This window comes from Phascolarctos cinereus, unplaced genomic scaffold, assembly GCF_003287225.1.
Source record: "Phascolarctos cinereus isolate Bilbo 61053 unplaced genomic scaffold, phaCin_HiC Scaffold_5;HRSCAF=322, whole genome shotgun sequence".
NCBI classification, from domain to species: domain Eukaryota; kingdom Metazoa; phylum Chordata; class Mammalia; order Diprotodontia; family Phascolarctidae; genus Phascolarctos; species Phascolarctos cinereus.
The window spans coordinates 262,911,950-262,935,452 of NW_027555958.1; positions in this window are offsets into that span (position 1 = coordinate 262,911,950).

Genomic DNA, 23,503 nt, shown 5'->3' on the forward strand with positions numbered 1-23,503 from the left:
TCATATACACATTTACTATAATAAATTATCCAGTCATAACTTGTATCATCCATATATCTACCCACAATATCCACCAGCCTGTTCTTGTCCTTTTCTAATCAGACTTGATTTGCCATCCTGGTGTGGGCAAGAAGATAAAAGTCCGTGATTATAACTTATAGGCTGCTGTATTTACCCTGTTCTTGAGGCACCAGTTTCTTCTTGCAGGTAAAAGCTCTAGGGCTGTCTTATTATATTTACCTCATTTCTTCTTACTTCAGTCCTGTATATTCTTTAACACAGAAGCACTTTTCTCCTGTGCCTCTCCCCCTCCCTTCTGTTTCCATTTCTTTCCCCTTGTCAGTTTCATTTGCTTTTCTCTGAGCCCTGAACAAATGTCAGCTTTAATAATAATGTGATTTTATTAGTAATTAGACCTTAACTCAGACTGTCATTAGGAAAAGGTTATGTGTGACCAATTTTGTTCTCAAACTGCATTAGCCTCAGCGGCATAGAAAGAATATTTTTCTGGGCTCTAGACATCAAGGAAGTGAGGTGGGAGTGTTGGGGTGGGGGTAGGAATGGTCAATGGTCATTTACCACTGTTCTTTCCCCAGTCAGAATGGACCCTCCTCAAGCTCAGATTGGAATCCTGAAACCTTTTGTTTTGTTTGGTGGGCCTTTACCCTAAGACACTGCAATATAGAGAGAGCAGAGAGTGTCTGTGCTCCTCAAATGGTCAAGCATTCTCCCACAGTGCCTGGTCTTATCTGGGGAAAGTTACTGCTACAGAGAGAAAGGCAGGAATTTAATGGGAGGTGCACTAGATTTTGAATCAGATGACCTGGGTTCAAATTCTTCCCTCTCTGGACTTTTGTTTCTTTATCTTTAAAATGAGAGAGTTAAAAGAGATGATTTCTAAGGTCTTGCAGCCTTAAATCCCCTCACATCTGAACCTTACCCTTTAAGACACTGGGAGGACAGAAGCTGGACAGCATGGCTTAATATTAATAAAGTAACTCATCTAACTCTCCACAACAACTCAATTATAGTCAAATAATGGAGACAGCAACAGCTCTTCCAAAAGCCACAGGAAGCAATTCCTAAGGAGTGGTACCTTTCTTTCCTTAGATGAGACAAATCATTTTATCCAGAATCACCACACTTAATCCCTTTGGAATTACTGCAAGAGTGTATTTATCAGATCCCTATCTTCTGTTCTGTTATCCCTCCAAAGAGTTATATACACCATTAACCCTATCAGCCTAACTTCCTTAAAATGTCATCTTCTTTACATTATTCTTTTTCTGCATGGCATTAAAGTTCTCTATTATGTGGCCATACCCTATATATTAACCTTATCTCCCCACCATGAACTCTCCTCTCATTAGCACAGCCTTCTCACTATTCCCCAGCATGCCAGGCTCACTGCTGCTCCGACTCCCCCAATCTTCTCCTCCACTTTCCCCACTCAAACTTCTATTCCTCTCAAGATCTAAATCACTTGGGGCAGCTAGGTGGTGCCATGGATAAAGCACTGGCCCTGGAGTCAGGAGGACCTGGGTTCAAATCTAACCTCAGACAGTTACTAGTTGCATGACCCTGCGCAGGTCACTTAAACCTGATTGCTTCAAAAAAAAAAATCCATATCAATCCCTACCTCTTCTGTGGAGCTTTTCCTAGTTACTCTAAAGCACACCCATCTCTAAATTCATTTGCATGTTCCACGAAATTTACTGGATTATGATTTGTACTATTCTATGATTATTTTATAAAGGCAGCTAGATGGCTCAACAGATAGAATATTGGGCCTGGAGTCAGGAAGTCCTGAGTTCAAATTTGGCCTCAGACACTTACTAACTGTGTGTCTCTGGGCAAGTCACTTAACCACTGTTTGCCTTAATTCGCTGGAGAAGAAAATGGCAAACCACTCCAGTATCTTTGCCAAGAAAATTCCATGCCTAGTATTGGCATGCTGTGGTTCATGGGGTCAAGAAGAGTTGGACACAACTGAACAACAAAAAATAAATGTTTCACATGAATATATATGTCATGTCTCCCCAGGTAACCTGGAAACTTTTTAAGAACAGAAGCTACATTTTATACTCACATATGATTCATAACAGAGACTGCAAGACATAGCTGACATAGTTCATTTTGATAAATATTTTTCCTCTGTTTAAAAAATACATATAAGGAATAGTTCTATGAGTAGGAGAGGAGAAAGAGACATACTTACAAACGAATGTGACACAAAAATAAAACATCAATAAAAATAAGGTTATCAAATAAAAAATAGGTGGCACAGTAGATAGAGCACTGGCCCTGGAGTCAGGAGGATCTGAGTTCAAATCTAGCCTCAGACACTTGACACTTACTAGTGGTGTGACCCTGGGCAAGTCACTTAACCCCACTGCCTAGCCAAAAATAAATAGATAAATAAAATATAAATAAATAATATATGTAACAAGCTTGTCTGAATACATGATAGCTACTTATTTTACTCCATTGATTTACTGCAAAGGTCTCCAGGACATCCTTACTTGAAAAACAGTGGAGTCTTGTGCTTCTAAGTATGAATAGTCAGGAGAAGAGCTGAGCAGGATTCTATGCTGCTAAGAGGGAATTTCTTATGCTTGTGTAAAGTTTTTTAAAAGAAGTATATTTACGATAATGATATAGAAAGAACACAAGTACAAACATTTCCACCCACATACCTTGCAGGTACACTTTCTCCTATATCATCTCAGTCTCTGGGAGGGTAGGCTCATTGTTAGTACAATACTTATATGATATTGGTATCATCAAGTTTACATCCAGATGCAGCATGACTGCTCGATGAGCCCAGTCTCAGTTACCCTGGCCTGGGTCCTGAAGGTCACTACCAAGGCTCTACAGAAGCTGCTCTGGCTGCAAAACTCAGCATGGCCTCCAACTTCTGGATTCTGTGGTTCCCTGTTTAATCTCTACATTAATATTCTTCACCTGAAACATTAAAGAACAAATAATGAGACCAAAGTCAAAGGCATTTCCATGGGACCACGTGGCCTAAAAGAGAAAAAGTTTCCCGGCCTCTCTCTGTACAGCAGACTATCTCTCACCAGACCTGTGAGTTCACACCATGAACAGAAAAGAAGACTGACATATGAGACTACTTATATAGAGATTTCTCGTTTACCAAGTGCTTTCAGATCTTAGTTTATAATAACCCTACAGGACAGGTAGTACAGATATTTTATAGGGGAAAATATTAAGAGAGCCAAAACAAAAAGTAGACAAAGGATATGGACTGGTAAATCTCAAAAGGAGAAACAAATTATCAATGATCAACTAAAATTGTTTTAAATCTGTAATAAGTGAAATACAAACTAAAACAAGCCTGAGATACCATTATTTTCCCCCTAGACCTATAATTTCACTGGAATAGAGAGCTCTCCTTGAGGACACTTCCTTTACCAATGCAGATCTGAACTTTCTCTGCAATTTAGTCTTGGAGACTTGCCTAGAGCACTGAGAGGTTGTAGCTTAGGCAGGGTCACAATGCAATATGTGCCAGAGGCAGAATCTGAATCCAGATTTTATGGACTCAAAGGCCCATTCTCTATCCATTATGCCATGCTTCCTCTCATTATAACCATTACATTGGCAAAGATAGTTATAAAAAATGAAATTCATTGTAAGTCTTGCTATAGAGAACTAGCCACATTACACTACTGGTAGGATTGTAAATTGGCATGGCTTTTCTAGAACGCAATAAAGTAATACAAATAAGAGTTACAGAAGTGTTTCTAACCTTTGCCTTGGTGATCTCACTAGGATTATGGTCCACTTGGAAATACCAAATTCTTTCTGGTAGCATTATTTGCAATAGCAAAAAGCCAGAAATCACTTGTGTGTCCAACAATTAAGAAATAAACAAATTGTGGTACATGAACATAATAGAATACTATTATGGCATAAGAGATTACAAATATGCAGAAAACCACAAATAGAGAATGATATACAAAGTAATGATAAGTGAAGAAGACAGAATCAAAATGACACAACCACAGACTTACATGACCATGTAAAAAATAAAACAGAAACAAAATTTGAATTAAAAAAGCAGAAAAAAATATTTAGAAGAATTGTTGCTCTTAAGTTGTTCCCTTGTGTCTGACTCCTTGGAATGCCATGAACTTATCCATGGAGTTTTCTTGGCAAAGATACTGAGGCAGTTTGCCATGTCCTTCTCTAGCATGTTCCCATTTTACATTTGAAGAACTGAGGCAAATAGGGTTAAGTGACCTGTCCAGAGGCACACAGCTAGTAAGTATACATAGAATAAAATAGGATGTTTTGTTATTATCTTATTACATTTATGTAAGGAAAACAGGGACCTGGGAAGGGAATACAGGACAAAGGTCAGCAATTCGTAATTGTCACGTTCAGTATGCTAAGAGCATTCTTGTGGCTTATATATTATACTAGAGATACTCCTCAAAAGCAATTGCATGCCCCTAGTGCTTGCTTTCAGTGGTATGATGGGAGCCAAAAGAAATTGATTCTCTATAATCTATCAGAGAATATGGAAGGTATTTCCTGCTCCGTAAACTGGTGGATTCATTTCTGGAATGTCCATTTGAGAAAGTATCCATGCCAGGATTGTTTACTTTAAGCTTAACTCAGTCGATGACTCCCTGGACTACTTCTCCACCTTGCCTCTGTGTGGGTTGCTTCCCACCCCTTTGGTAGGGTGCATTGAGGGGTGAGAATGGCTAAAAGGAAAACTAAATTCTTAACAGTTGCCTTGTGTTTATTTTGTGTGCCCAGTTGGCATGAGTATGGGCCTAATGAAAGACTGGAGGATGTGTTGATTGGTGTAGTCACTGAGGAAGAAGAAATGTTAGGTGTTCTCAGTGGAGTTCCTGCTGACACCTTAAAAGCAGAAAGCTATCTCCAGGCCCATGCAAATTTAAAAAGGCACTTAGCAACACTGGAATGATGTGGAGTTCCTTGTCCTATATGTCTGTCTGATGGTCCAGGTCCAAGCCCTCCTTATGCTTAACATGCATATTTTACAAATAAACTGTATGCAATGGAGTTTATCATTTCATGATCATTCATGATCAAAAATATTTTTTGCTTGAGTAGCTTGAATAGCACAGGGTGTGGCATAACCCCCATTTTCTTTCTTTTTTTAAAAAAATTATATATCATGATTTATTCTTGCATCATGTATAACCTACTTTCTTTGCCCTGATTCAGAAAGCTACATAGAATCTTGGAATACAGGGACCATCTCTGAGTGTCTCAAACGGAGTATGTGAGTTCACACTGGACCCAAGTGGACTGGCCCAGCATTGCCCTCATTTTCACTCACTGGGTTGGCTCACTCAACCAATCTGCTGCCATACTGACAGGTCTGGGCTTCTCAGAGAAGTCACATCGGAGACGCTTATCACCACACCACAACTCAGCTTTCTTAGGATTCTAGAGGTAAGCTGTTGCTAGGAGATAGAGCAAGGTATGACTATGCTCCTGAATCAAACAAAATCATCATGACACAATGGTACTCAAACTCTAAACATAAACCTTTTACTTAATGAGAAGGCAAAACCAATAATCACATCATGGTGAATCTAAACAAAGCAAAGAGAGGAATAATTAACATCACAGTCCAACCATAAATATAGTTCAAACACTCCCATCAAAGCACATAGAATCTGTGGGGGGAGAGTGGGCACATGCTTATAGAAATCTAGGAGGGAGGCACATGAGTAGTGTGAGTTGCTAAGAACAACTCACAAATCTGGTTAGTAAACCTCAATATCCATGGTCTTTCAGGAACAATCTGCAATCATGAAGCCAAGTCTCTGCTAACTGTTGCCCTTTTGGTCCCACTGAAAAAATGTTACATTAGCATAATGACAATCCCCCAACACCTCAAGGAGAGTTGCAAAGCTCCTCAGTGGTTCATTTTGCAATGCAGACCAGCCCACCCAGCTCTTTACTAAACAAGATTCTTTTTTGTCCAATAATTTTTTAGCATGTTATAGCAAATCAGAGTTCACAGCAAAACTCCTCAGGTTGGATGTCTGGATGATGCAGAGAAGCCTAGCCAACTCTTCATTCAATAGGATTTTACTTTAATCATCTTACAACAAAGCAGCTGCAAAGCCTATTTTCCCCCCTATTTCTCTCTTTCCTTGGCACCTTCATAGCCAATTTTTTGTTTTTCTCTCTCTGTCTTTCCTTTCCTTTTTCCTTCCTTCCTTGTTTTTCTACCCTCAATGCCTCAAATCAGAGCCTCTTGACGATCAATAACTCCACTTTCCCTTATTAGGTAAAACTCATGAAATCTACCCTTTTTTAAGTCCTTACTTAATTTTCCAGTGGTCTGCAAATGGTTATTTGATTTAATATTTTGTCAGCTAAAGAGCTAAGATAAGGGGCAGCTAGGTGGCACAGTGGATAGAACTCTGGCCTTGGAGTCAGGAGGACCTGAGTTCAAATCCAGTCTCAGACAATTGACACTCACAAGCTATGTGACCCTGGGCAAGTCACTTAACCCCAATTGCCTCACCAAAAAAAAAAAAGAGCTAAGATACCACAATACCCTGCATCCTTAGATTTCCCTCCTCTCAAACAGGTCCTTTCAGTCTATTAATTTGAGGGGCAGCTCACTATTCAATCTTCCTACAGAGTCTGACTCTCTCCTCATATTTAATTGTGTTTCCTGGTATATAGATTTTATCAGTTTTCCATACACAACAGCTTTTTTTCTGCCTCCTTTGGCAACTACACTGTTCACAAAGGATTATACCTTATAATTTTATATCTGAATGTTTCTTTTTATTAATAGTTAACTCAACACAGAAAGAAAGGCATCCTGACATAGTGAAGAAAGAAATCAGCCTCTGCTTCACTCAGAAAAACTACATTCAGGTCCCATTTCTGATACATACTAGCTACATATTGACACTTAACCTCCCAGGGTGTCCAGGCAACTGTCTAACTACAAGTTGCCAAATAGTTGCTGTGTGGAACAGAGACCACTTACTCAAAAATAAAAACAAAGACTTAGATACCTTGAAAGTAGAAAGGAGTTTATTGCTTTCTCATGAGAAAGGGTACCCTCTTAGTCGCCATTTCAGGCCAGGAGAGTACGAGGTATGGAAATCAAGGCTTATTTATACCCTAACATGAGTTCCTCCTCCCTAACCCTCTTCCCCTTATCTCATTGGCTGGGCTTTCAGGGGGCACAATCTTTTCACGGAAATCTAGAACAAAGGTAGTTATACAAGTTTGCCCAGAGACAAGAAAAGGCGGGAAGTCTGCAAGCAACAATCAAGAAATATTAACAAGAACCACTGATTCCCTGAGGAGGCTTCACTTCTGAGAGATCATCTCTCACAGTTGCTAATCTGCATTGGTAGAGAGGAATTCTTACACAGGTGCAGATCGAAAAACAAACCAAGTTTATAATAAATGCAAAATTAAAAAACTGAGGTGGGGTAACAATGAGGTGAAGCGACTTATTTAAGTTACATAGTTCAAAAGTGGCATTAGATCATATGGTTCCAAATCAAGTGTTCTTTCCACTACACCACACTTCCTTTCATAAGGGCATCTGCCTCAATAGCATTAATGTAGGAAATGAAAGATGAATCAGAGACTCAGCTGCTGTCTTTCCTTAATAGGACATTAAGGCTCTTTCCAAGCAATTAGAGTATTTGCTAATGCTTTCCTTCTGGAGTACTCTGGAGCCCAGGGAGGAAGGAGTCATCTTACTTCCCACAATTAGCTCCCCACACACTAAGCCACATAAGTGAGCAGCAGAAAATATTCTTCAGTTAGAATAAAGAAGAGTCTGTGTCAAGAGCAGGTGGTGGCTGATGTTGGGGAACCTCTCAAGGGTATGTCTTCTCTACCTTTCTTAGAACAAAAGTGGGTACAGTCTCTGTGGCCAGGGTGTACAGCCAAAAAAACTGCACTAAGTAAGCAAAGATATCAGAGAAAGAAGTGGATACCCCTAAAGAGAAAGTTAGTAAAGACAACAAATATCGGAATTCAACAGCTTCATGAGGAAGGGGATGATTTTATAGGGCAAGATAGTTTGAGTTGAGAGGGGATGAGATTTTTAAGGGCCTGTAAGGAATTTTGGGATCACTAAGAGACAGGCTAACTAAAGAGGGAAGTAATTGTCCCAGAAAGACCAGATGTGCACTGCTGGCAGACATCAACCATGTGGGTCCAGAACCCTGAATGAAGCATGAGCTGACCTATAGGATTTTTCCCCATTGGCTACATAGAAGAGGCTAGGGTGGCACTTTTTTAACTAGTCCTCTCCCCTCGCTTACTTTCTCTTTAGACAGAGGGCCATACTGACCACAACTGATGAAAATGAAAAATAGGTCTCAAGGGGCAAATGGGGGAAAAAAAACCTTAAAGTCCCTTTCAACTTCTGCCCTTGGGAGGACAGCTATGAAACACATAGGATTAAATGGTTCATAAAACATGCCTACAGATGGTTTCCTTCACCACTAAATCAAGAGTGAAATCCTAGCTTTTCTCTATTCTGGTGAAGCATAAAACCTCTTCAAGCAGCCTTCACAGACATACTCTACAAATGGGGAGAAAAGCTCAGTACCCCTAATTATGCTGTTTCTTGGTGACCCAAAATTGATGGGGTATGGGCCCATCATTTAGTTTCAGAAGCTGAGAACTTTGCCCCTTTCGCCAAAAAGAACTTGGCTCCCATTTGTCTACAGGCCTCAGAAAATCCTTAAACTTTTTTTACTCAGGTCTCAAAAGTTCCTTATCGACTCCTCTTTGAAAGCCTTAGCCCCACCTTTTGATCTTATCCAGATGCCTTTCAAACTCCTTCCTTCCAGTTCCTCTCATTATCTATTCCCATTGTCTATTCAATCTTTTAGACATTCCAATTGGAATTCTCACCTAGACCCCTTTTCCCAGCCCCTTCCCAGGTCACCCAAAGTTACTTTAGTGTATATAGATCCCAGGTTTAAATCCTTTAGGGGCAGTTCCATCTTGTCTGGGAAGCCCTGCAGGGATCAACTACTCTATGTTTCCAGTCTCCTTACTATATTGCCTTTTTGAATGGCTGCTGAGCCAGAATTGGGTTTACATACAAAAAAAGCTTCCACAAGGGCAACAATTTCTTTCCTACCTACATTTGAGAGAGAAGTCAATAATTTCCGTAAGCCTCTAGATAGAAAGAAGAACTAGTAGCCCACTCTCCCTCCTCACCTGGGTTGATATGAAGCCACACACCTGGCCTGTCTTATTGCACAGCCCCTATGATATCTATTCTTTCCTGCCTTAAGTAAAGGAGTATTTGACATGGGATGGATTAGGCTTGCATAGGCTATGACCCTTTAAGCTCCAAAAGGTCAGGGCAATGCCAGGGGTCCAAGAACAAAGGACATGCCAGATTTTGAAAGCCATAAGACCTTGTGAGGAGCGAAGCCTACTTGACTCAGCCTGGGAGATAACTTCTTTATCAGGTTTGCCACATTAGGAAATCAGTGTATGAAGAACGCTTCATAGTGATCACTTTAAATCTGAGCCCACCCTTCCCAGGTACCAAGTAGCATAGAGGAGAATAGGGGTACAGGGGTCCTTGCTTCAGGAACCTAATGCATTTATACTTCTGTTCTTGCTATACCTTCTTAGTAAATATCCCTATTGTAAAAGCTAATTGATGTTAACTGGTTAAATGAAAATGGAGTACAAATCAGTACTTACATGATATTGAAGAGATAGCTTGCAATTGATGGGGGGGGGCATAAGAATGGGTGCTCAAGCAAATAGCTTTAAAAAGTCAGCTCTCAGGGATTTTGTCAGAACCCTGAGGAGAAAATTGCTAGCCAACAGTTCTGTAGGATACTACTCGGTGCCAGTGGTAATTAACATAAGAATCCCTGGAGTGTATATGAAGTAAACTAACCTTAATCAATAACCCTTAACCATTAACCATACAGATTTGATTTAGCTAGGTTTCCCTTCACCTTCTAGGCCTAGATACTGAACACTTTTTTCAAACTTACCTTGAGACTTACTTACCTTGAGAAGCAGTATAGTGCTGAAGACTAGGAAGCAAAAGAGTTGGGTTTGAAACCCGGGTTCTGGTACTGAACTTTTAGACCTCTGCCCACTCACCACCGACCCCAGTCTGTGAAATGCAAGGCTCCTTAAAGTCCCTGTCAGCTCTAAAAATGATTTCATCTTTTACCTTAGAGTTTGAGTTAATGTACTTCAAAGAGCTGGAATTCTTTCCAGACCAAAAGTCCCTTAAGCTGTCTGTCCTCAATTTTTTGTCTGTTCACAAGCTCTCCTCAGGCAATAGACTATTTTAAAAATTTTGTTTTTGTATTTATAGTGTCCAAAATGAATAAGGCATTGAATATATAAGAAGCTACAGGATGTATATTTTTCTGTAATCTCGATGGCCTCACTGACAAGCTGTACCAGCTGGGAGACCCATATTTTTTATTTCTCAAGTAGTTCTAAGAAGCCTCTCTGATGATCTCTATGGAAGAAATAGACTATAAAAATCAAGATCAAACTAATTTCACAGTTCCCATCAGAGGGCACAGAGTGTGCACTCAATACATGTTAGTTGAATGAATAAATGAATAATTAATTTACAGACAGACAAGGAGAGGGCGGCAGAGCTTCTTTCCATCTTTTCCCATCCCTGACTCATTCCATTTCTTTGAAATGAATCAGATACAGCTCAAGTTCAGATTATAAGCACCACACAGCGGCAACCAGAATAGAATTTGAGAGCTGGAAGGGACTTGAGAGATTGTTCAGTCCAAATTTCCATCTTACAGATGAGAAAACGAAGGTCTAAAGAGATTAAGTGACCAGTCCAAGGTTTCATGGAGCGAGTGGAAGAGCTGGGACAACAGTCTAAGTGATCTGGCTCTCAATTAGTGTTCTTTGTCCTCTGCTCTCCTCATTATTGTAGGACCCATTGGCAAAGGTATCCAATTTCTCTTTGAGACTCAGAGGAGGAGATCCTGAGCATATTGGGTTTGGGGTGAGGAAAATATCACTCATATGAGGCTGTGAGTGTTCTCCTGAGGGTGCTGAGGTACACCTTGTGCTGGAAGCCCTTGGTCACACAGGCAATATCTGTCAGAAGCAGCATCTGAACCCAGGTCTTCCTGGCTTTAAGTTCTCCATTACACAATTCTGCTTCTCTCTGAGAAAAGCATAAGCAAAATGTTAACCAGGAATAGTTAAATGTCATAGAAAGTTTCATAAATATCTGATGGACTGAATATTATAGAGCTTTCAGACTTTTGAGAAGTGATCTTGGGTAGGGTAATGCTATGCTGAGTATGTCTATAAATTTATACTAAGATGGTATGGTGGAAAGAGAAACCTGAGTTCTAGTCTAGTTATTGACTAGTTGTGTGACCAGGTGAGACTTGCCCAGGTTACAAGAGTGACATCCAAAGAATACGCAATTATACCTCTGGTTAAGTTAATCCTTAAGGTCCTTTCCATCTCTAATATTCTATTTAAGGCAGTCTAATATAGTGGATAGAGTGCTGGATCTGACGACTGGAAGACTCAGGTTTGAGTACTGTCTTAGACACTAATTATATATCTCTGAGCAAACCCTACGATCACAGAGTCATTTAAATTCTTTCTCTAAGCCTCAGTTTTCACATCTGTAAAATAACCTTTCTCTCACAGGGTACTGGTAAGAATCAAATGAGGTAACATATGTAAAGTGCTTTGCAAACTTTAAAGTATTATACAGATGTCAGCTATTATTATGATTCTAACATTTTGTCTAACATTTTGCTACACTTAGAATATACATAACATCGGAAAAGGAGGTTATTTATCACCATACCCTTTCAAAAGAACATAGCCAAAGACATAACTGAGGATGTAGGCACTCTGGTTGAGTGTCCCCTCAGGGATGGAGGAGTCAGCTGTAAGATGAGGGAACATTTGAACTTGCTACTGCCCAACTACTGAACTCATGCTGCTTGAATTTTTCTCAATTTTTCTCAGTTTTTCCCTTGAGTCCCAGTAATAAATTTCACATTATAGCCTCCCCAATGGATAGCAAAATCTGGGGACATAAAAATATATGAGCATCCCTCCTATTCATCATTCTGATAACCTGGTGTATAAAGTCCAGAAGTTGCTTCTATTTGCACCATCTGCTTCCAGATAACACAGAAGGACAAATATTGGCATCATCTTATTTATACCACTATGTCTGCTGAGGTCATTCTCCCTCCCTCTCACAGTGAAATTTTTAGACTCCCATGGCTATTTTTCTAGAGTTTCGGCGTGCATCAGCATCTCTAGTCACCCTGCACCACATGGCTGAGAGCAGAAAATGATCAGAATGGTCTGAGTATTATACTACATATCTCCCCATCTACTTCCCTTTGCTTTTTTCCTTCCTCCTCATTGACTGCCGATCATGGAAAAAAATGGTCAGCAGAGGGTCATTTCTGGAGAGTTTCTGCCACCTTGTGGCCAAATGTAACATTTCTCTAAAAACAGGAAGGATTAGAGAATTGTAAACACTGCAGGTCTTGGTCATAGAATCATTGGATAAAAGAAGGGATCTCAGAAATCTGTGATGCCATTTTCAGCCTCCATACAGTTTATTGGTAAGGGTGTGGTTTTTGTTGTTGCTGTTTGTTTGTTTTGGGCTAGACAGTGGGGTTAAGTGACTTGCCCAAGATTACACTGCTAGAAAGTATCAAGCATCTGAGGCCATATTTGAACTCAGGTCCTCCTGCCTCCAGTGTCAGTGCTCTATCCACTGCACCACCTAGCTGCCCCAGATGTTGTGGTGGTTTTGTGTTGTTTTTCAGTTGCATCTGATTCTCTGTGACCCCATTTAGGGTTTTCTTGGCAAAGATACTTGAGTGGTTTGCCATTTCCTTTTCCAGCTCATTTTACAGATAAGGAAACTGAGACAAACAGTGAAATGACTTTCCCAGGGTCACACAGCTAGTAAGTGTCTGAAGCTGGATTTGAACTCAGGTTCTCCTGACTCCAGGGCCTGTGCTCTATCCACTGTATTACCTAGCTGCCCTTAAGGGTGTGGTTTTTATCCTATCTTAAAAGTCTCTAAGAGCTATACTCCAAGGAGAATGCCTATGGACACACATGATCCTTAAGCATCTTGTGCATTTTACAAGTCAAATAGGCATTCTCATACAGGAATTCTCTAATCTTTATGGAAAAGCTTCTGCAATTTCTATCCACTGATTGTTGTTCTGTCCTCTGGGGCCAAATTGGAAAAGTCTTCCATATGACATCTTTTCAAACAGTCAAAAAGACTGTCTTTTTCTTCCATCTCTCCTCAAGCCTTTTCTTCTCCAGGCTAGCCGTCCCTAGTTTCAGGACCCTTAGATGACATGATCTCTATTTTCTTCCTGATCCCCCTGCACTGGAAGCACTCCAGCTTGTTAATTTTCTTCCTAAACTGTGGTACCCAGAATTTAGTACAAATCAACAAGCACTTATTAAATGCTTATTATGTGTCGGGCTCTGTGCTAACCACTGGGGATATAAAAAAAGCAAAAAAAACCCCAGCTCCTCAGGGAGTTCACAACATGCAAACAATTATGTATAAACAAGAGACAGGATAAATCTGAGGTAATCTCAGGGAGGAGATATTTAAAGTACTAACAGGGACCATGAAAAGCTACTTCCAGAAGGTGGGATTTTAGCTAAGCCTTGAAGGAAGCCAGAAAAGCTAGGGGGTAGAGATGAGAAGGAATATTCCAGGCATGGAGAACAGCCACTGAAAATGCATGAGGTCTGCTCCAAGCAGTATAGACCATCACTTCACATTCTGGACATTAATTCAGTATATGTCTGCTTTACAATATAAGCTTCTCATTCTGATCAGGTTGGCCTCCTCTACCATACCTCACACATATCAGGGTTAACTCCCTCAATAAATTCAACCCAATTCAATAAATATTTATTGAGTGCCTGCTATATGCTAATACATATACCTTATACCTATATCTGAGTTTTTGTAAAAGTTCTTCCATCTGACTGAAATGTTCTTGCATATAATGACCCTTCTCTCTTGCCCTTTCCCCTGCTCCAGATTATATACTCAAGAGAGTGAAATTGGTGAATTCTCACAGCCCTGCCTCACTTAAATCCAATTCACTTGCAAGTCATCATTTTCCTGATGTCATTGGTCCCCTTCTAGAAAGGACAAACAATCCATAAGTAGTAAATAGTAGCTGCCCCACTGAGGACCCAACTGGTCAGTTCCAGTTGGGCAATGCTTCTCCTTCCTCCTTCCCTCCTTCCCTCCCTCTCCTTCCTTCCTTCCTTCCTTCCTTCCTTCCTTCCTTCCTTCCTTCCTTCCTTCCTTCCTTCCTTCCTTCCTTCCTTCCTTTGTCCACATGGGGAATCATGCACTTACATACTGATGCTCTGCCCAAAGGAAAGTGAATTTCATGAAATAGAGCTCTTGAAAACTAGGCATTGATTAAGCCATCGGGATTCAAATGAAGCTACTTGACTATGCCTTAAACTCAAATCACTCTGGCTCTCACCAATGATAGGTGACAACCAAAGCCTCAGTTGGTCATTGTTTGTGTTTTGTTGGTTCGAGTGAGTGTAAATAGCAATTGTTTTTGTTCTGCCCAGAAACCCTGTGAATCTTCCCCTCCCAGACTGATTTTCTTTTGTCTTTTGAATAGGTAAAAGAAGCCTTCTTCTGCCTCATTTCTTACCTAGGCTTGATCACTGAATGGTTGTTGCCTCAGATAAACTGAGACCTAGAAAAGGCCTTAGCTTAAAAAGGATATAGTCTCCCACTGCATCTGGGGCCATCTCCAGTCGTCTTGATCTATGTCTTGCCACTGAAACCAGATGGCTCTGGAGGAAAGAGTGAGGCTGGTGAATTTGTACAGCCCTGCCTCACTTAAATCCAATTCACTTGAAGTCAAAACATCACCTTCCTGATGTCACTGGTTCTCTTCAAGAACAAAAGACAAACAGCAACAATCTAAATCCATCCTTCCAAACTTCCTCAAAGACTTCTTTGATTACAACTGTAGTCTAGGCTGACCTCTCTCTTTCTTTTCCTACTGCTTAATTTGTTACACGTTGTTTTTTTCTTTCTTTCTTTCTTGTGCTTATCATACCTCCCCCAAATGACTCCATGTCTTATTTTCTTTTGTATACAATGTGGACATAGTAGGTGTTCTATACTTTTGTGGACTGACTAAATCTTATTGTAATAGTTTGGGCCTTAAGTGAATAACACATTTACTATTAGAACAGAAATATCTTAGGGAAATAATGTCTAGAAGTACTGCTTTCTAACTTGATGTCAAAACAGGAGAGACCCACAGTTCTACAAAATGTCCAATTAGTATATGAAATTATTCTAGTGCTCCAGATTTGCCTATCAGCTTCCCTGGGCAAATTCATACCACTCCAATTTTATATAAGTAGCAAAGGAAGAGTAAGAATTGGGCCTATAATTATAGGTAGTAGCAAAAATACTGTTTTTGTTAATATGATGCTTATACAAAAGAAGCTATTTCTAGTTCTACCACTGTAGTACTCAAGTGTTAATAGGTTATTTGTATTACACCTATAAAGCAGATCTAGAAATCTGGCTAGACATAATAAGAATTACAAAACTGATTATGCCCTTTGAACTGTACTTTTTAAAAATTTTATTAATTTATTTTGATTTATCAATAATCACTTCCATATGCTTTTGAGTTTAAAATTTTTCTCCCCCTTCCTGCCTACCACCCTCCCCAAGGCAGCGCACAATCTCATATAGGCTATACATTTACATTCCTATTAAACATATTTTCACATTAGTGAAGTTGTAAGTAAAAATTAAAACCAATAGGAGGAACCATTAGAAAGGGGAAACAAAACTCAACAGAAGAGGAAAAAAAATGATAGCGATTCAGCTTCCATAGTTCTTTCTTTGGATGTGGATAGCATTTTCAATCATTTGGCCTCTGGGGATGTCTTAGATCCTTGTATTGCTGAGAAGGGTTAAGTCTATCAATATTAGTCATCGTACAACGTGGCTGTAACTATGTACAACATTCTCTCGGTTCTGTTCACTTCACCCAGCATCAGACCATACAAGTCTTCCCAGGTTTTTCTGAAGTCAGCCTGTTCATCATTTCTTATAGCACAATAGTATTCCATTACATTCATATACCACAACTTGCTCAGCCATTCCCCGATTGATGGGCATCCTCTCAATTTCCAATTCTTTGCCACCACAAAAAGAGCTGCTACGAATATTTTTGTGTATGTGGGTCCTTTTCCCATTTGCATGATCTCTTTGGGATATAGCCCTAGAAGGGCTATTACTGGGTCAAAGGGTATGCACATTTTTATAGCCCTTTGGGCATAGTTCCAAATTTGAACTGTACTTTTTCTTACAGGGAGAATGCCATATATGATTGCTGAATCAATGACAATGCAAGTTGAAATATCATGAAGAAGTGAAAAGGCACTTAGGAATCGGAGAAGAGCAAATGCCATTCCAATTTTCAAAAAAGAAGAGAATGGAACCTTCAAATTATTGACTAGGAAGCTTGATTTTGAGTCCTGGAAAAACTACAGCATATATATATATATATTATATATATATATATATATATATATATATATATATATACATATATATATATATATAGGCTAGGCAATGAGGTTAAGTGACTTACCCAGGGTCACACAGCTAGTAAGTGTCAAGTGTCTGAGGTTGGATTTGAACTCAGGTCCTCCTGACTCCAGGGCCAGTGCTCTATCCATTGTGCCACCAACTGCCTCTTACAGTATATTATTAAAGGGATGCTTAGTGAACATGTCAAAATGAAAGTAATCACAAAGAACTAGCATAATTTCATCAAGAATTGGTCATATGAGGCTCTTTTATTGAAAAGGTTACTAAACGTGTAGATGAGAACATTGTGGATATAATTTACCTAAATTTTAGGCATGCTTAATTATTTTATGCTATTCTTGTGGGAAAGATGAATAAATATGGACTAGATGATACTATAATTAGATGGATTCGGAACTGGTTAATGGCCAGTTCCAGTGAATTGCCATTGAATGTTCAATTTCAACTTAGAAGGTCCCCAAGGAAGTTCTACATGGACCTGTCCAATCACTTCACTAAAGCATAGACAGCATCTTCTCAAATCTGTAGAAACAAATCTGGGAGGCACAGCCAACACCAAGTCTGGATCGAAAAAGGACTTCACTGGGTAGAAAATGGGGTTGGACTTATTAACATAGGTTTTAACAAAGATAAATGTAAAACTATTATACTTGGGTTAAAGCAATTGATGTCAGGGACAGCTAGGTAGCACAGTGGATACAGCACCAGCCCTGAAGTCAAGAGGACTTGAGTTCAAATACGGCCTCAGACCAAACACTTGACACTTACTAGCTGTGTCACCCTGGGCAAGTCACTTAACCCCAATTGCCGCAAAAAAAAAATTGATGTCAAAAGTACAAGATGACAGAAACATGGTTAGAAAAACATTTCTGAGAAATATCTTAAGGTTTTAGGGATGGACAAACTCAATATGAATCAGTATTATATGGAAGCCCAAAAAGCTAATGAGATCTTGGTCTGAATTAGGAGAGGTATCGTTTCCTTTAATAAGGTAGTGATGATCTGCTTTGGTCAGGCTTCACTTGGAATAATATGTTTAGTTCTGTGAACCATATTTTAGGAAAGACAAATAAGCTAAGGAATGTCCAGAGAGGAGCAACAACAATGGTGAAAAATGAGGCAGCTGAGTGGTGCAGTGGATGAAGCACCAGCCCTGGATTCAGGAGGACCTGAGTTCAAATTCGGCCTCAGACACATAACACTAGTTGTGAGACCCTGGCCAAGTCACTTAACCCCACTGCCTAGCCCCCCACCCCCCAAAATAGTGAAAAACCTTATGAAAATTGGTTGAAAGAACTAGTGATATTTAGCCTACAGAACAGAACTCTCAGGATAGCCATCTTTATATCTTCACCCCCTCCCAGGTGCAAAATAATATAACTTTCTGACTATTCTGCAAGAATGTTGTGAAGTTCAATGAGAAAGATGTGGGGAGAAGACAAAATACTACCTGGCTTCTGATTGTGCCATAATAAAAGACTTTTGAAGCTAGTTCATAAGGAGAAGAAAAAATGGGCAAATTATAATAGCTGCTGCTGTTACAACTATTATTCCACCTTCTCCTCTTAATGATAACTGTCATTAATATTAGGATTTTAAAGCTTGGAAGGTGCTTTATATGTATTATGTCATTTGAGCCTTGTAACAACTCTGCAAGGGTTGTGACTACTTGTATTCTTATTTTACAGATGAAGAAACTGAGGCTCAGAGACTTTAAGTGACTTCCCTACATTTATACTCTGTTGACTTATACCGTCTTGCCTCTCCACAAAGAATTTATTAAATCTTATTATAAGGAAAGGGAGAATAAAAAAATTAAGATTTCATTTTGAAGCAATAGAAGAAATACTTTGGTTTATGAATGTGAAAAAACAGGGCCTTATACCAAAATGTGGTAGCAATTTGGCATTAGTAACAGTTATAGGGAGCCATAAAAAGGTAAGTGAGAGAAGAGGGTTTCTAGATAGAGAATAAGTATCTCCAAATGCAGTACAAATATGTATAAGAAAAAGAAAAAAACAGGAAGGTAAAAGGATGACAATTCCAGCAAAATGGCAGAGTAAGCCCATATCCTACTACCCACATGAGTAAATAAAACACCTCCAAATAAAGTAAATAAATAGAATAATGGGAAGGAAAGAAAAGAAGAGGAACAACCAAAGAACATCAAGAGAAAATAACTGCTTAGATAATGGAAAAGAAGGGCAAAGAAATAAGAAAAGAGCAGGGGGAAAAACACCTCCAAGAGGAAAAACAATAAAAATCAAATTAATGTCAACAACAACTCAGGAAATGAAGATAGATTTAATATGAGGTGCATCAAACTAAATAATAAACACTTTAAAGAAAAATTAAGTGGGATCTAATATTATTAGAGAAAGATATGCTGTCAGTAAAGAAAGGTCTGACATCTGTAATGGGACATCTATCGCAAGTAAAAATAGAACAAGATAAATGGGTTAAAATGTCAACAAGCTGGAGAAAGCAACAGAATACTTGAATAAGTGGGATCAATGAGAAAAGAAATTCTCAGGTAAGTGGAGTGGAGAAAATGCAACAAAGGGCATAGGTCAGCTCAACCAAAAAAAATGCTTCATAACATTACAAGCAAAGATGACAAACTAAAAGATAAAGCTCTAAGAGATAAAGTAAGAATCAATACATTACCTGAAAACATGAAGAAACAAAGCATGCACTTATCATTTTAAAAAGATTGTTCAAAAGCAATCAGAGACAAAATACAGATTTATAGATTTCATTTTCCACCCCCCACCTTAGAGAGTGACATCAGATTCCACTCTCAAGTTTCACTGATAGAGATTTAAATGTCTAAGGGGAAAAAAAGCATTTATCAGAGTACTCCAATTCAAAGTGTATAGTATTTTCACCTATTCTTTACCTCAAAAATGAACTACATTTTTTACCTATACCACAGTAGCCTGCTGTCCTTTAATATTTCCCCTATTGGCTACTCCCAGGGTGCCTTGACAGATAAAAGGCTAATCATCTATGTCAATCCATAACTAAGTCTCCATTTCCACTAACTCTCAGAACAAACCAAAATAAAATGCAAAACTTCATAACAAAGTAAAGGTCATTTACTTTAACAAAGTGCAAAGTCAATAATAAGGAATTAAATCAAGCATCAGAGGCTGTAACTTCATTCCCCACTCCCACTCTAACAACAGAAGAGGGACAGAAGCAATTTCTTTTTTGTTGTTGGTTTGCATTTATATATATATATATATATATATATATATATATATATATATATATATATATATATATTATATATATATATATATATATATATATATATATATATATATATATATATATATAATATATATATATATATAAAATTTTGAACTTAATAGAAATCTCATAAAATGAACATTTCATGTAAAATGTGAAATAGAAGAGGTCTGTACATGAAATTGTGAATTATATTGCATTAACTTTTGTTTTCAGTATAAAATAAATTTAACATGTAATGTTAAAAACTTGTCTTCCTTGTCTGTGATTCCTTCTGACCTTCCTCCTCTTTTCTTCCCATCTTGGGATGAAGGGGACTGCTAACTTTAGTGTACCACCCCCATTTTGCCTCCTCCAAAAAAACTATAGAAAAAAAAGGAAAAACAAAACCCGTGCAACAAATATTCACAATTAAGCAAAACACATTCCTACACTGGCCATAACCAAGGCTGCATGCATCATTCCACATTTTTATTACATCAGGTCTCTGTCAAACAGTGCTTGACAAACATGCTTCATCATTGATCCCATGGTGTCATCACATTGATTTGAGATCCTAAGTCTTTTAAAGTTGTTTGTATTTAAAATGTTATTGTATAAAATGTTCCTTGGGTTCTGTTCGCTTCACTCAGTATCAGTTCATACAGATCTTTCCAGGTTTCCTTGAACATATCCTTTTTTTTTTTATAATTCCTTACATGACAATAATATTCTATTTCATTCATATACTTCGTTTAGCCATTCCCCAGTTGATGAGCACCCTCTTAATTTCCAGCTCATTACCACTACAAAATGAACTGCTATAAATATTTTTAAATATATGGTTCCTTTTTCTCTTTCTCTGAGCTCTTTGGGGCACAGGCCTAGTAGAGATATTGCTAAGTCAAAATATCTGTACAGTTTAATAACTTTTTGGCCATGGTTAAATTGCTTTGCAGAATGATTAATGTACCTGTTTTCTCAAAGCCCCACCAACATTTGCTATTTTCCTTTATTTTTTTCAATTTTGCCTATCTGATGAGTGGGAGGTAGGACCTTAGAGTTGTTTAGGTGTACATCTCTCCAATTACAAAAATATAAAACAAACTTTGAAAGACTTTAAGAACTCTGAGCAATGCATGATCAGCCATGATTGCAGAGGACTTAAAATAAAACAAGCCACCCACTTCCTAACAGAGTTAATGCACTGTGTGTTTATGTGTCTATGTGCGTATGTGTATGTGTGTGTATAGTATACATACATAACATTTTTCATTAAAAAAGTTTTTGCACAAACAAAACTAATGAAGCTAAAATTAGAAAGAAAGCAGGTAACTGAGAAAAATATCTTAGCAAGTTTCTCTGACAAGCATCTCATTTCTAAGGCCAAATATTTATACATATATAAATTTAAATAAACATAATATGTATACATAATTTATACAAATATTTTTGTATATATATATATATATATATGTGTGTGTGTGTGTGTGTACATATATATCTATATCCTAGAAATGAGATGCTTATCAGAGGAGCTTACTGCTAGGATTTTTTCCCCAGATGTCTTCCTTCTAACTTTAATTGTACTGGTTTTGTTTGCACAAAAACATTTTAATTTTATGTAATCAAAATTGTCCATTTTGCCTTCTGTGATTCTCTCTATCTCTTGTTTGATCATGAACTCTTCCCCCATCCAAAGGCAATTTTTTTTCTTTGTTGTTCTAATTTGCTTGTGATATCACCCTGTATTAGGTCTGTCATGTGCCCATTTTGAGCTTATCTTGATATATGGCATGAGATGAGCTTTATAACTAACTTCTGCCACAATGCTTTCCAGTTTTCCCAACAATTTTTGTCAAATAGCGAGATCTTTACCCAGCATCTCAGATCTTTAGGTTTATCAAGTACTAGGCTACTGTGCTCATGTCCTTCTGTATATTATATAATTGCATATTGTATAACTGTATATTATATAATGTATCTAATCTATTCCAATGATTGACCTATTTCTTAACCAGTACTAAATCATTTTGGGAATTACTGCTACTGCTTTTAATATAGATTGAAATCAGATACTGCTAGATTCCTTTCTTTACCATTTTCTCCCCATTATTTCCTATGAAATCCTTGATCTTTGTTTCCCCCTGGCTCCTTAAGGTAACCCTTTGGCAGCGTAACTGGAATGGCACAGAATACGTAGATTAATTTTGGTAATATTACCATTTTTACTAACAGGTAAAGCTTACCCACGAGCAATTCATATTTTCTCCAATTATTTAGATCCAAATTTGTATAAAGAGTGTTTTATAGGTCTATTAATAAAGTTACTGTGTGTGTCTTGGCAGGTAGACTAAGTAAGTATTTAATATATTCAGTACTTATTCTCAGTGGAATTTACCTTCCTGCTAGATTGTGTTGGTAACATACAAACATGCTGATGACTTATGTGGCTTTATTTTACATTCATGAACTTTGCTGAATTGTTTCAATTAAGTTTTAGTTAGTTATAAGTTCAATTTTGTATACACTGAGTTTAGGATGTCTATGGGACATCTATTTTCAGAAGTTCAATTAGACACTGTATATATATATATATATATATATATATATATACATACATATATATATTATATATAAACACACATGTGTATGTGTATATATGTATATATATATATATATATATATATATATATATATCTATCTTATTTTTAAAAAAAACTATTCTGTGCTCTGAGAAAGACCAGTGTCCCCAGTATCTGTCACAGAAAACCACCCTCTTTTCATCATTCTTCTATGAGGTTTCTAGAGTTTCCAAAGATCCTCAAAAGAGTGCAAACATTTTAAAAAATTAAATGTCATCCAAACAAGGACTGTACTCTTCATACTTTTGGCATGTGATTGTACAACAGTTTGCCCTAGGAAGTTGGGTGGTCTACTGGGAAAAGCCGATTCCTGGGATTATGGAAAACATGGGTTAGAATCTTGTCTCAGACACAATTTTAGGTGTGTGCCCATGGGCAAGTCTCTTAGCCCTGTTTCTCCATGTGAAAAAACATCTTTACAGGGTTGTTGAGGGATCCAAAAAAATTTTAAACTCTGAAGTGTTTTTTAATTGTGATTATCTAAAAGCTTCACTAGGGCATGACTGACTCTAGGGCTATGAAATTGCTAGAGCCAGCTCCTGCTGCCTTAGGAAAGTTGATTGTTAAATTTCAGTGGGAGCATCTACAATAGAGTTTGGAAATATACTAATCAAGGCTGGATTGTTTTGTTGGTTGTTCAGACTTAAGAAAGTGATGGAAAAAATGTTAACAATGCAAACTAAACGCATATTTGTTATATACCTTTTGTTGTTGTGGAGAGGCGGTTAAAAAATCAATGTATTATAGTCCTGGCTGTGTCATTCATCACAAAGTAACTTAGGTCTCTCTGTCCCTCTATATTCTCATACGTAAAACAAAGTGGTTGACCTGGCACCAAACCCGAGCGTGCGAGGTCACCAGGGTAACGCTGAGCCACAGACCCATCAAACTCCACCGCCGCTGTTCTAGTGGGAGACAAGGCTCCGCTCTTCCAGGGCAGAGTCCAGGCAGGGAG